We start from the raw sequence: 10,765 nt of genomic DNA, 5'->3' as shown, positions 1-10,765 counted from the left end.
TTCTCTGCCTACACGGGGGAAAGTGTGAAAGGAAAAATGGTTCTCTACCAATATCAGGGGAGTATGAAAGGATGGAAGGTTCTCTGCCATTACTAGGGATAAGTATAAAAGGAAGACGGTTCTCTGCCGCAACGGGTAGTGGTGGAAAGAGTTTTTGTAAAGGCTTCTCCGCCTTGCTATGGGTGCTAAAGGTGAGTCACTAGTAGTATTAGTGCAATACTCGGAGGGTGCCTCCGGAGAGTGGATGTAGGTCTGGTTTTGACCGAAATACTATAAATTTGGTATCTTTATTTTCCGCTTAATTTTTACTTTTGTTGTTTGCATGTAACTTTGTGGTTGAAAAATATTTTCTAGAAAAACTCACTAAAGTTTATATTTTTCATTTCCTAAAATTTTAAGAGGGACAAAAAGAGCTTTGTTTCAAATTCATAAGTTTAGACTACTTTTTAATTAACATTAATGGCTACTTTTGGAATTATAAATATACCTGAAGGTTACTCCATAACTAGAACTCCATTGTTCGACAATATTCCTTTTGATTTTTGGAAAACACGCTTGTCAACATTTTTACAGTGACTTGATTATCGTATGTGGATCTTAGTTTAGGAAGGGTATTCCAAACCAACTAAACTAGTTGACGGAGTTAGAGTTGAAACACCTGTTATAATTTATATAGTAGAAGAACGCGACTTAGCACAATTAAATGCCAAATGTTTAAATAGTTTCTGTTGTGCTTTAAAATCGAAAGATTACATGCGGGTTTCTACTTGCAAAAGTGGAAAGGATATATGGGATAGACTTTATATAACATATGAGAGGACTAATGAGGTTAAGCAATCTAGACTCAATATCTTATTGCATGATTATGAATTATTTTGCATGAAGCCTAATGAATCTATTTCTGACATGTACACAAGATTCACACAAATAGTCACCTCTTTGCATGCACTTGGTAGGAAATTAACAAATACTAAAATGGTTAATAAATTTCTTCATTGTTTTCCTACTGCTTATGATGCAAAAATTACTGCAATTACAGAGTCTAAGGATTTAAACATTTATTCGATTGACAATCGTCTTGGTTCGCTAATTGCTTACGAGCAAGGAGTTAGCCTTTAACATGGCACTGAATGTGGAGGAATCTGAGAGTGAACAATGAAGATGACATTGTCGTGATGAATAGAACATTTAGAAGCTTTCTAAAGAGGAAGTAGAAGAGATGCCAGCAATGGAACTGAGGTAAGTATAATAGGAATGCAAGGGTTTCTAATGAAGTTATTTGCTATGAATGCAGGAAATCTGGATATGTAAAGAGTGATTGTCCAAAACTCAAAGCTACTACTAACAAGGAGAAGGTAGAGGAGAAACCATTTGTGTGGAAGGGCAAGAAGAAGTTCCAAAGAGCTTTTTGGGTGGACTCAGTTTCAGATTCATCTGAGACAGAAAAGGAAGAGGAAGTCACTAATCTATGCTTAATGGCTGGAAGTCTTGATCAGTCAGATCAAGAAGAGGTATGTAACTTGACTATGAACTTTTTGAAGTTTCTGAACACATGCATGAATCATATAAGAAATTGAAGAAATTGCATGCTAGCCTTAGTTTAGAACTGGAAGAACTCAAGAAGGAACATGAAATCCTTAGGAATGATCATGCTTTAATTGATAACAACAACATAAATTTACTTGATGAGTTTGATGACTTGAATAAGAATCTTGAAAGTGTTAAATCATCATATGCAATACTTGAAAATGATTTTAAAAATTTTAAGGATGAATCGGAGAGCCAACTTTATAGATCAAATTATATAAAAAGATTTTAAAGGATATGAATTCGTTTTATATTTTGAAGATTAATGCTCTCAAGGATAATAGGATACCCCCAAAACTTGAAGATTTCACTAATCCTAATTTGTATCCTAAATTTATGCAATCCCTAAATAGAAAGATGAATGGTAGAAGACTTAGGAATCCTTTTCCTAATGTCAAGTGTAATAATTTTGGATTGATTGGACACATAGCACACACCTATTCCTTGAAGATGAAAACTAATTTGGTGTGGAGATCTAAGATGCATAAACCTAGACATATCATACATGCATCTGATTTTAAATTGCTAAAAGGAGAACCCAAACTTGTTTGGGTTCCCAGGTCTAACATTTGATAATCTTGCAGGGTCTCTCTCACACAAGACGTCGTGGGAGCATATGGTACATGGACAACGGATGATTAAAGCATATGACTGGAGATACTGCACAATTCATAGTGCTGGAAGCCAGGAGTGGAGGCAAGGTTACACTTAGAGATAATACCACGAAGAAGGTGGTTGGATCAGGTATGATTGGAAATTTTAAGAACTTTTTTATAGACAATGTGTTATTGGTTGAACGCTTAAAGCATAATTTGCTAAGTATAAGCCAGCTATGTGATAAGGGTTATTGTGTAAAATTTTTCCCTACTAGCTGCATATTAAGCCTAAGTGGTAAAGATGTTTTGAATGGTAAAGGGTAAACAATATTTATATGCTAGATTTGAATTAGATTAATTCTCCTACTACTTTTTGTTTGAAAATTGTATCTGATGAGTCATGGCTTTGGCATAGGAGACTTTGTCATTCTAGTATGAAAAATTTTAGGAGAATTACCTAAAAGAACTTGGTGAGAGGTACCTAAACTAGACTTTACTAAGCACCACCTTTGTGATGCATGTTAATTAGGGAAACAAGTGAAGTCCTCTTTTCATTCCAATAAGGATCTTAGAACTAATAAACCATTAGAGATTTTGTATATGGATCTTTTTTGACCAGTTGGAACTGTGAGTCTAGGAGGGAAGGTATACGAATTTGTGATAGTGGATGATTACTCAAGATTCACATGGGTTAGATTTCTATTTCATTAGAGTGAATCATTTGAGGAGTTTAGAAATTTTTTGAATTGGATTCAAAAAAAACTTGGGTGTGAAATCATATCAATACAGAGTGATCATGGAGGAGAATTTGAAAATAAAAAATTTGAGGATTTTTGTAAGGATAAAAGGAATTGATCACAACTTTTATGCACCTAGAACCCCTCAGCAGAATGGGGTAGTCGAAAAGAAAAATAGAACATTAATAGAAGCTACCCGAGTAATGTTGGCAGAATACTCACTTCCAAAATATTTTTTGGCTGAGGCGGTTAGCACTGCATATTATATTCTGAATAGGGTGAATGTGAGATCTAATTTGAATAAGACATCTTATGAGTTGCTAAAAGGTAGAACACCTAATTTGTACCATTTGTATGTTTTTGGTTGCAAGGTGTTCATACATAATAATGGAAAATCTGCCTTAGGAAAATTTGATCCAAAATTAGATGAGAGAATTTTTGTTGGATACTTAAATGTTGGAAAATCTTATAGAGTATTCAATAGAATAACTTTAAGAATTGAAGAGACCACACATGTTGTATTTGATGAATAAGAAAATTTGGAATTGCAAGGTTTTGTAGAAGATGAGATATAGGAGAACTCCCAAAAGATTAATAAAATAAATTTGGAAGAGAATTTTGAAGAGAATGTGAAAGAAAATTTGGAGATAGAAAACCCTTTGCCTAGAGATTTGAGATTTTCTAATAACCACCAAAGGAGCTGATAATTGGTGAACCTAGTGTGGGGGTAAGAACTAGGCATGGATTAAACAAAGAAGCCAACCACTCAGCCTTCATTTCAACAATTAAACCCACTAATATTGATCAAGCACTTTTGGATGAATTTTGGATTTTGTCCATGCAAGAAGAGTTGAATCAATTTGTAAGAAATGAAGTTTGGGAATTAACTTCAAGGCAAAGGATCAAAGTGTAGTTGGAACAAAGTGGGTGTTTAAAAATAAAATTAATGACTCAGGAGTAGTCATTAGGAATAAGGCTAGATTAGTTGCTAAGGGGTATAAACAAATTGAAGGGATTGATTTGGAGGAGACTTTTGCCCCTGTAGCAAGACTTGAAGCAATTAGGGTTTTACTAGCCTTTGCTTGTTTTAGAGGATTTAAATTGTATCAAATGGATGTCAAAAGTGGCTTTTTAAATGAGATAATTTAAGAAGATATTTATGTAGATAAACCACCTGGATTTGAAAATTCTAAATACCCAAATCATATTTTCAAGTTGAAAAAGGCATTATATGGATTGAAATAGGCACCTAGGGCTTGGTATGAGAGGTTGAGCACCTTCCTACTTGAAAGATCTTTCGAAAAAGGAAGTTTGGATACAACTCTCTTTTTGAAGAAATATGGAATGGATATACTCATTATTCAAATTTATGTGGATGATATCATTTTTGGATCTTCAAATAAAAATCTTTGTGAAGATTTTTCTAAAACAATGAGTAGTGAATTTGAGATGAGTTTAATGAGAGATTTAAGCTACATTCTAGGCTTTAGCATTAAGCAAATTGAGGAAGGTACTTTTCTTAGTCAATCTAAATATTTTAAGGATATCCTCAAAAAGTATAAAATGGACAATGCTAAACCTGTTAGTACACCAATGAGTTCCTCAGTTCAGTTTGATAAGGATCCTAAGGGAAAATCTGTTGATTAAAAGAAGTTTAGAGGGATAATTGGATATTTATTTTACTTGACTGCTATACGACCCGATATCATGTTTAGTGTTTTCTTATGTGCTAGATTTCAATAAGATCCAAAAGAGTCAAGTTTAACAGCAGTGAAAAGGATTTTATGATATCTGTTAGGAACTCAAAACTTATGAATTTGGTATCCTAAGTTTAGCTCTTCATTTGAAATAATTGGTTATTCAGATTCTGACTTTGCAGGTCATAGGGGTGGATAGAAAAAGTACTTATGGAACATGTCAATTCATTAGAAATTCTTTAGTTTCATGATCTAGTAGAAAATAAAATTCAGTTGCCCTATCTACTGCAGAAGCTGAATACATTGCATTAGTAAGTCGTGTGGCACAAGTACTTTGGTTGAAACAATAGTTGATTGATTTAGGATTAACTATAGGCATTATTCCAATTTATTGTGATAACACTAGTGCTATATGAATTTTTAAAAATCCTATTCAATATTCAAGAACCAAACACATAGACATAAGGCATCATTTCATAAGGGAACATGTATCCAAGGGAGAAATTTAACTTACTCATGTTTCAATTGAAAATCAACTTGTAAACATTTTTACAAAACCTTTAGCCTTTGATACTTTCGGTGCATTAAGAAAAAAGGCTTCGTGTGATTGATTTAAATGCTTAAAATAAAATATTTTTGCAACATTGATGTTTGTTTATTAGTTAAATGTGTTTGTGTGTTTTTGTGTGTTTTTTTTTTTGGTTTTGTATGTGTGATTTATTATTTTTGAGTTAGTTTTTTGTTGTTCTTGTGATTATGTGTGTTTTTGTATTTTAGTTTTTGATTGAGTGCAAAAAATTTGAAAATTTTGGGAGACAGTTGTCCGGGATGAAATTAGTTTGTATGAGACGATTTGTGTAAGTGTGTCAAACTGTCAGATTTTGAACCATTTCATACAGTTTGCTGTATTTTTAATGTCACTTCGTCTGTACGATCATCACGATCATCCGGGACAAACACGTGTTCATCTGTACGATCGGTCTGGTCAAAAGTCTGTACGAAAGAATGCTTCGTAAGTTGTGTTGATTATGAAAAGCCGTTTCATTTTGGACGATTTGGTCATCCATACGAAATTTTTTTCGTACGGGACGATCAAAATTTTGTACGGGACAAAAATTTTTTCGTCTGGTACGAATGTATCATTTTCTTTAAATAAGAGGATTTTCTAACTCAATAATCACACTCTAAACATCACTTTCAGTCCCTTTCTTTTCCAAATGGCAAGTTCAAGCAAGCGCCAAAAGGTTCTGGCCAAGAAATCTCATAGGAATCCAGAAAACTTTCTTTCCAAATAAAATGAAGATTCTTTTCCTAGGTTTGCTTCTACCAAAATCACCCCCTCCAGAATCCTAATCCAAGTTGAAATTACCCTTCAGGTAATGCATTTATTTGATTCAACATAGTTTCAGTTCATCCTTACCCTTTCCCATCTTTACAATAAGAAAATCTTTCACTATTTCCTTGCAAACGTGTCATTTAATTCAGACCACTCCATAGTTCGTTCCTATGTCTTAAAACAAAAAGTTGAAATCACAAAGCATGATGTAGGAGCATTCTTAAACTTAAGGATTGAGGGAGGTAGAGCCCACAACTTGATCATCTCTGATCACTATAAATGGTATGAAATCAATAGAGTGATTAGAGGAAATGGTATTGATGAACATGTGGCTAGGTTATCCGGTCTTGTCCTAAATACTCGTATCATCCAGCACATTCTTAGCACCTCAATCATTCCAAAAACTGGTGATATAGTAAACATAACTCCTATCCTTTCTATGGTAACATTTATGATCATGTCTGGAAAGCCTATCGATGAAGTCAAACTTATTCTAGACTATCTTTATGGGCTTTCTGAAATTTGCCATGCATAGCAGAAAAGAAAGAGGAATATTGCCCTAGGACACTTAATTTCATATGTTCTAAAGAAGAAATACAACATCACTCATCCTAATCAAGATTTTGAAGAACCGCTCTTATACAATGATGCATCTTTTAGAGCGATTTTTAAGGAGGACTCAGGTAAAGCACATGTCATTAGTGATACAGAAGAAGAGACAGAAGGTGCACATGATCCCGCCAATGAACCAAATTATCAAGATTTGGTTCAAAGATTTGATCAACTAGAGACTCATTTTTATCATCGTTTTAAACAAATTGAAACTCATCTTCAACAGCAGGCTGCACAATATCAGAATGACTTGGGTTTTATGAGGGAGCAAATGAATGATATCAACAACAATATGTTAATAATGAGTACTTATTTTAACATATTTGGTGATGCAGCTCGTCCTCCTCCTCCTCCAAATCAGGATCCTCCTTACTGATTTTAGCATTTGTTTTATGTGTTTTTCTTAGTGTGTTTATTAGTTGTTGTTGTTTGTATCTTCCTTTCATTAGACGTTTTGTAATTGTATTGATATATGGCTCTTAAATTGTAAAATATTTAATTGATATCAATATATGTTCATGTATTTTGTTTTAGTTTTGAAATGTTTGTTAGTATTTATGAAAATCATTAGAATTTTAATGTTAATTGTGCCTTATCTTAAAGTGTAAGTAAAAATTAAATTCATTAGAAAATCTAACTTTTCAAATTTTAAGATTTGCTTATAACTTGTTTTTATTAAGATTGTTATTTTCATGTATTTTATTTAGACTACATCATTATAATATTATTATTGTAATTGTGATGTTTTCTTATTTTGTATTTCACTTTTCAATTAGTATTTATGCACTTAGAGAATTTGAAATCTTAGATTATTGATTTTGGAAAGAATGAAATTACTCTTAAAAATTATACAAATGTACAAAAAACAAAAGGAATGCGCAAAAGTTCGATATATGAAAAAGAGGCATAAAATAAGCCCAAAGTAAAAAGATGCACAAGAATGTGACACAAATTTTAAAAAGATACGCAAAGCGTCGCATGTGGTAGTGATTTCTTTATAAACTCTTTTAATCTCTTAATTCAAATTGATCTTATGTTCATTCATATTCAATAATTGAAATTTTGCAATATACAATTTTATTATTCATCCTTCTTGCAATGATTTTCACTATCTAATTGTATAAATTGATTCATGCATTTGATATATCTTTTTAATTTCTTTGTTATATCTTTTCTTAAATTCTATGAAATTTAGTGATTTGCCTAATGTTTTAATTTTATTTGCATACTTTATTTCAATCACTTTCAAAGTTAAAATATCAAATGTTTATCATATGCATACTTACATTTCTTGTCTATTTCTTCCTCACTTTTTGTATTGTCAAAAAGGGGAAGAAATTGTTTGTCACTTGTATCTTTTGTTTTGTGTTTATTAGTGTTAGTTTTTGTATTTTTTAAAAAAACAAAAAAAATTTGTTCAAATTGCCTCCTTATTTTCATGTATTCATCAATTCAGGGAGAGTTTAGGAGATTCTTAGAATTTGAAAGCCTAAAATCAATAATTATTTTACCATCATCAAAAAGGGGGAGATTATTAAGAAGAGTTACTATTTGCATGTTTTACTTTCTTACAACTTGTATTATTTTGATGATTTCAAATATTATTATTTTATGTGTAATTATCTCCTAACACTTTTTATAAGAATTGTTTTTGCTCTTGTGTGTACTAATATTTCAGGAAAATTCAAACTCCCGATTACAAAGACTTCAAATCAAATTCAACATGCAATCCTTTGTAATTTTTGAAGCTTGTAAATGGTTATTAAATTGAGAGGGAGTGATTGTAATTGAGTGAATAAAAATACACACACACACACTTAAGGAGATCTTAAATTTTTGTATTGATCGTACGGGACGAACCTCGTTCGTACATGACGATCAGGTCTGTTATCTTCTTGAAAGAGCAATGGAATGAACAGGATTTTGAAAAAAAATTTCTAAGTCCTGATCGTCAAGGACGAAATGGGCTATAAAAAATGTTCGTTCAGAAGAAATACCAATTGTGTAAGGATGAATTTTGATCTGTAAAAATTTCATCCAGACGAAATCATTTTCATCCCCGGACGAATTTTTCTCTGTATAAATCTCATCTAGAAGAAACCCAAAACGTCTCAGGATGAGTTAGGCTCTGTAAAAAATTTCGTCCAGATGATGGCCTATTCATCCCAGGACGAATTGAACCGACTTAAGAAAAATTTAATTACATCCTGCAATTTTTGAAACCGACCCTAGAATAATTGTTCGTACTGGACGAACCTAGTTCGTAAGGGACAATATGTATGTACAAAGTCATTTCGTACACATATACTTTAGGATCATTTTTGACACTTTATAAAAAATCGTCCAGGACGATCCATGATCATACGGGACGATCCATTACAAATTGACTTGAAAATTTGCAGTTTTTGTACATTTTTTCTTGTCTCTTCTTTATAAAGACAAAAATAGACTGTCACTTAATCCTTTTGTTCATTGATCTTTGTGACAATTGAAAGGAGAGTCAAGGAGAGACTGTGAGAGAGTGTTTGAAGGAGATTTCTTCCAACTGGAGCGTGAAGTGTTCACGGGATACTCAAAGGTAAGAGTCTTTACTCTTAGTGTTTGATTACTTCACTCCTTTATCTCTATTTTTCAGATTTTTTGTGAAGAAGATCATTCAAAGGAATTCGATTCTCTGCCGACACTTAGAGAGTGTGAACAGCCGAGGGTTATCTGCCCACACTAGGAGAGTGTGAAAGGAAGAAGGGTTCTCTGCCCACACAAGGAGAGTGTGAAAGGACAAAGGGTTCTCTTCCCACACGAGGAGAGTATGAAAGGACGAAGGGTTCTCTGCCTACACGGGGGAAGGTGTGAAATGACGAACAATTCTCAGCCGACATCGGGGGAGTGTGAAAGGACAGAAGGTTCTCTGCCATTACTGGGGATAAATGTAAAAGGGCGACGGTTCTCTACTACATCGGGTAGTGGTGGAAAGACTTTTTGTAAAGGAATCTCCGCCTTGCTGTGGGTGCTAAAGGAGAGTCACTAGTGGTATTAGTGCAATACTCGGAGGGTGCCTCCGGAGAGTGGATGTAGGTCTAGTTTTAACAAAACCACTATAAATTTGGTTTCTTTATTCTCCTCTTACTTTTTACTTTTGTTGTTTGCATATAACTTTGTGGTTGAAAAATGTTTTCTAGAAAAACTCACTAAACTTTATATTTTTTGTTTCCTAAAATTTTAAGAGGGACAAAAATTTTTAATTACCAATTCACCCCCCCCCCCCTCTTGGTTAGCCTTGGGACATAAGCTTAGGTTTAACAACCTAATTCATAGTGAATGAGTTTCAACACATAGGTTGCAACATCCAAGGGTACCTTGTAGACCTTTGGAGAATATTTATCTAATGGGACAAATTTGAATCCATCTTAGCTAACATAGGGATATGCGCCCTATCGATTATATTGTGTTGATTATATATCAAGGATTTGATGCCATTGAGGAATATATTGACTCTGATAATAACTGTATTGTAGTGGTGCCATTTTGAGCAAACCACCAAGTTCATAGGGCCCTAATCACAACAATTTATCTTTTGGTTCTATTTGATGGTAAAATTACCAATTTGAGGGCATTTTCCATGTCTTTAATGATAGGAAACTATTTGAGAATGAATCTTAGAGATATTCTTGACTAGACATTAACTCTTTATGAGATAAAGTATTTTTAATTTTCCATCTCAATAAATAGTTTTAGAGGGTGGATGAATTTTTCGTTAAGTATTTGGATGATTGATTTCAATTTTAAAATATTTTTTTAGTTTTGGAATTTTTGGATTTTTGGGGATTTGAGCTTCGGAAACTTTTAGAATTTTAAATTTTTTTATTGTCCTCTAGAATACATTTTTAATATTTGGAATTAGCCCCTCAGGTTGAGATTTTATGTATAACATAGACATCATTGGGGTATATGGGTAATTGCATTTTATGGTAAATTGAACATTATGGAAATTTGGAGGCATTTGGAATGGTTGGAGTTAACCCCTCCAGTTAAGATGTATGTTCAACACAGCCATTATCGAGGTAATGGGGTAATTTCTATTTTTGTATTTTGTGAGAATGTAGGATCATTTTGAAAAGGTAGGATCCCCACGGGTAAAAGTAAACATTCAACAGGGCAATTATTAGGATGTTTGGGATCATTTCCATTTGTGGATTTAAC

The sequence above is a fragment of the Dendrobium catenatum genome, unplaced genomic scaffold (assembly GCF_001605985.2).
Source record: "Dendrobium catenatum unplaced genomic scaffold, ASM160598v2 fragScaff_scaffold_596, whole genome shotgun sequence".
In the NCBI taxonomy this organism is placed as follows: Eukaryota; Viridiplantae; Streptophyta; class Magnoliopsida; order Asparagales; family Orchidaceae; genus Dendrobium; species Dendrobium catenatum.
This window is presented reverse-complemented; position numbering follows the sequence as displayed.